This window comes from Agelaius phoeniceus, chromosome 29 (assembly GCF_051311805.1).
Source record: "Agelaius phoeniceus isolate bAgePho1 chromosome 29, bAgePho1.hap1, whole genome shotgun sequence".
NCBI classification, from domain to species: Eukaryota; Metazoa; Chordata; class Aves; order Passeriformes; family Icteridae; genus Agelaius; species Agelaius phoeniceus.
Window position 1 is genome coordinate 5,663,595 of NC_135293.1, and position 4,733 is coordinate 5,668,327.

The 4,733-nt window shown below is 47.8% G+C and overlaps 1 pseudogene; it reads left to right on the top strand.

The window, feature by feature from the left end:
• Window positions 1-1,079: 1,079 nt before the first annotated feature.
• Window positions 1,080-4,463, top strand: LOC129131394 (E3 ubiquitin-protein ligase TRIM39-like; annotated as a pseudogene).
• Window positions 4,464-4,733: the final 270 nt, after the last annotated feature.

The following is a 4,733-nucleotide window of genomic DNA, read 5'->3' on the forward strand; positions in this document are numbered from 1 at the left end:
CTAAATTGGCGAAAATGAATCCAGCAAAAGCAATGAAGTAACAATCCCTGTAGCTGCTGACCATTCCAGAGAGAGAGATTGAGCAGAGCCCATGCCGGAGCTCCCAGGCTCTGGCCCTGCTCCCTGGTTCATGTTAAAGATCCTGCAGACATTTCTGGGCATAAAGCAGATGATGAGGGAATAAAGTATCATAAACCACCCCAACACCTGGCCTGGCAGCACACGAACAGTGCTGAGCAGCATCTGCTGTGCCCGAGCTCAGGTGCCACAGCAAACTCACAGCTCTCTCTTCTTCCTCTGGGTGCTTCTCCCACCTCTGCTCAAGGTGAGGGGGCACCCCAACCCCATCACCTGGCCAAGGGCAGGAACATCATGCTGCCCTGCAGCTTCTCCCCAGAGCAGCATGCACAGCACACAGAGGTGACCTGGTTTTGGGAGCAGCTCTCACCCTTTGTGCATCGCCACGGGGGGGGACAGGACCAGAATGGGAAGCAGATGCTTCAATATTGAGGGTGCACTGAGCTGCTGAAGGATGGCCCTGCCCAGGGCAGCACACACTTGAAAATTTTCCATGTCCAACTCTCTGACAGAGGGAATTACACCTGTTTTGTTTAACATGGCTTAGATTATGTCGAGGCTGTGGTAGAGCTCAAGGTGACAGGTCTGTAGTTCGTGTCCTTGGTACCTCTAATGTACTTGCTTGCAGCCAGTGCTTTTTCCCTATCCTCCTGCCCAGAAGAAGTTTGAGGTGGCTGCTTTGGAAATAGGGTTTTCTTAAGTCCCTTTTTGAAAATACCAAGGTTGTCTCAGAGACGTGAAATTACCCACCAAGTGGCTATAAGGAGATATGCTTCCTCCTTCAGAAGTGTTCTTGCTATTGTTTTCTTCATATAAGAAGTGTTAGGCATTGGGTAATAAAGAATGTTGTAGTTTGTGCATTTATGTTTTAATATCCAGGCCTGTGGATTATTTTCGTGCAGAACTGGCCTCCAGAGCAGCTCTCTATGTTATGCAAATGAGATTGCAAGAAATGTCCTGACTCCAGGTGACATTTGTCTGAAAAAACTCTTTGATTTGCTTGGGTCAAAGTTTGTCGTTGTCAGGAAGTGAAACAGCCAAATCACCACATACCCCAATATCCAGCATCCCACAGGCTCACCTGGGGTCTCTCTGTTCCCTCAGCCAGTGGATCTGCCCTGTACATCACATTGGAGCACCACGAGGCTGGGGGGATGCAGGTGTCCTGCAGCTCAGCCAGCTGGTACCCACAGCCAGATTCCGTGGGTGACAGCTTCCATCCCACTGGGAAGACACTACCCTGGATGACAGTGGGCTCTGCAGGGGAGAGCAGCATCATCCTGAGCAGAGGTGTGACCCAGGAACTCTCCTGTCGCTGCAGCCCATCCCTCTCAGCCCTTTAGTACCAGTATCAGCTGAGCCGAGCCCAGGGCATCGCCCCCACTGTGCCCAGGGAGCTGAGCTCAGCAGAGGCCCCCAGGGCGTGTTCAGCAGCTGGGCATCTCCATTCCATTTCCATTTCAGCACACGGCCATCTCCATTCCATTTCCATTTCTGTGTGCAAACAGCTGTGATTTTGATAGGGTTTGTGCAGCTGTGCTCCTAAATCCATCGCTTCCATCGGGAAGTACAGGCCGGGGGGAAAAGGAACAGCCTTCAGTGTGGCAGAGTTTCTACAGACCCCTGGCTGAAATAAACACTGGAACTAAATGAAAAAGGGAAAACCAACTTATGCCCTTAGTCTCCCCCACTGTAAAATCCTGTCCTACAGGTTTAGTATGAGAAAGAAATCCTTGTGTCTCAATTTAGCACCTAAAGATATTGAATGCATTTTTTATTTTCCCTTGTGTCACAGGAAAGCTCCTTTTTCACTGGATGATTTGTTGGATTGAGAGCCTCGTGGGGGTCTGGTTTGGCGAGTTCTGTGTGAGACACAACTGCTCACTTTGAAAATTTAAAAAGGTTTATTAAAACTTAACAAAAATACAGCAAAGGACTACATAAGGAAAAAGCTGCAGCGCTGGGAGCTGCCCCTCATGCACACCATGTGGCCAGTTCATCTTCAAGATGGATGCTCAGTCTTTTATACCCCTGGGGGTTGCATCAGCCAGCCCTGGCCCCTCCAAAGTCTGTCAGTCAGCTCTTCTTTGCCATTTACCATTGGAAACTGCTTTCTTGTAACTGGATTGGAGATCAGGTGTTGCCATGCCTCACCCCCTAAGCACCAAGCTTTTCCATTCCCAGCTGTCCCATGCAAGGGACACACGTGCACACCTTCTCTGTACCTGTCCTAGACAACCCAGCCTGTCTGATGGTCACAATACAGGGGAGAACAGAGGACATCTAAACTACAATAACATAACTGTACATTACTAAAGCTTTTCTTAATATTCACACAATAGTTATCTTTTAATTGTGAGAGCCAATCATCTCATTATCCATCTATAACACCTGGACCCCAGCTTCACCACAAGGATAAAAGCAAAAGACGAGAGACGCTCTTCTTCTCAGGACGAATGTCCCACAGTTTTATTCTGGAACACCTCCAGGGAAAGAGAGAGTCTGGGAGAGAGGTAATGGCGTCCAGGAAAAGAAAGAGAGCCTGGGATGGAGCTGTCCAGGAGAAGAAAGAGCAGGAATGGCTCATGGTGGGAGATTTTAAACCCAGGGGAAGGGGGGCAGAGGAGAGGGGCTACAGCCAATGGGACACAACTGATGGGGGGGCGAGAGGAGGAAGTAACCTGGGCTAAGACCAGCACCACAGGGCTTTGGAGGAGAGGGGAGAAAGGATAAGCCATGTCATACAAACAAACCACTCAGTGCAATATAAAAACAACTCAGTGCACAATTCCAATCACCCAGTGCAAAATAATAACTAGTTTATAATAAATAAACTACTTAATGCAACACAACAATGATTGATTTGGGGCTGGAAATATATCAGAGCAGAGATGCAATGGTGAACTGGACTAAGCATATACCAAAATGCACTGCAGCAGCACATGCTTTGAGGCACATCAGTCCCTGCAGCCCTTCTGCCATGTGGGTGACTGTAACCTGCTGGAGGTTAATCAGTGCTTGGTGGAAGGGATGATTTTTAAATTATTTGCATTTCTTTGTTTTCTTCATGGGAAAGCATCAGAAAAAAATAGGTAAGTTTTACTTTCCATTTTCCAGAAACTGGAGAAATCTTCAAATGGAAGTATTCAGTTGCATTTCTGGGGGATATTTGGGATGGAAATGGTTTGGATACATATAATGCAATTACTTTAAATGAATCAATTTTGTAATTTTAAGGACAATCATTGCAGATCCACAGAAAGTGTGGTGGCTGCAGTCCTCCTGCAGTGACAGGTGTGGCTCTGTTGAAGCAGTGATCCTGTAGAAGGCTGGAGTTTTCCTCTGAAGATCCAGTGGGGGTGTAGATGGGCCTGGTCTTCCTCTGGGAATCCAGTGGAAAAGGCTGACTAGGGTCTTCCAAATCTCAGATTATATCCAGGTAGGAATGCTTGGCTCCTCCCCCGGGTGGAGCATCTCACAATGAGATAATGTAATTTTATCAGTGAGACTCAATGGCCCATTAACAGCAGATATCTCCCTGGAGGGAGGATTGGTTGTGGAAGAGATAAACTGCCCAATTAACAGAAGATAATTGCCCACCTCTAACAGATGGTAATAGAATACACACCTCCACCCACATCTTGCTACCCAGGACATGCATATTCCCCTGCCACAGTGTGCCATCTCCCTCTCCCACTCTGCTTCTTCCTTAGGCAGCCCCCACCAAGAGCTCCCCTGGGATGAGCTCTGCCCTGATGTGTTGGTTCCCTCTCACCTGCAGTGAACATGGTTCTGGATCCAGACACAGCCCACTGGCACCTTGTCCTGTCTGATGATGGCAAAAGTGTGAAATGAGGTGACACACAACAGGACATCCCTGAGAGATTTAACCTACGCTGTGTGCTGGGCTGTGATGGCTTCACCTTCAGGGAGACACTACTGGGAGGTGAAGGTGATGGATGCAGGAGGATGGGCCATGGGGGGACTTTATAGAATATGTGAAAAAGAAGAATTATATTCTCTGGCTTGAATTTAAGCCAGAGAAAGGCAGCTGGGCAGGGGGGCTGTTGGCAGGGTACCTCCTAGCTCTCACCTCTCCTGATCACACTCTCCTTCCTGAAATCAGTACCCCCAAACAGATCTGGATCTGTCTGGATTATAAAGAGGGATGGGTGGCATTTTTCAGTGTTGGTGAGGGTATTTCTATCTTCACATTTCCACTGGTATTTCCTGAGAGAAAAAAAAAAATCCTCTTTTGGTTCTATCTGGGTCCTGGGACCTCTCAAAATATGACTATGATGAATGTGAAGGAATGAGATAAGGCTTTTCTAGGAGAACTTGGTAGTTCATACTCACAGAGGGATTGAGGTTAGAAGGAACCTGTGGAGTTTCTGTGGCAACCAGCTGCTCAGGGTTGGGCTAACCTGAGGGCTGCCTTTGGTGTCTTTGGACCTTGTTTAGCTGAGTTGTGTAAGGTTTCCCAGGGCAGAGATCTTGTTATATCTCTGGACCTCTGTCCAATGCTGCATCTCTCTCAAGGGTCTGAACCAACCCTTTCTCTTTGGTCAGAATTTCTCCAGTTGCAACTCGTGTTGTCAACTCTCCTTGTTCTGTTGAACACAACTTCTACTGAAAAGATGTTCCAGGAACAAGGA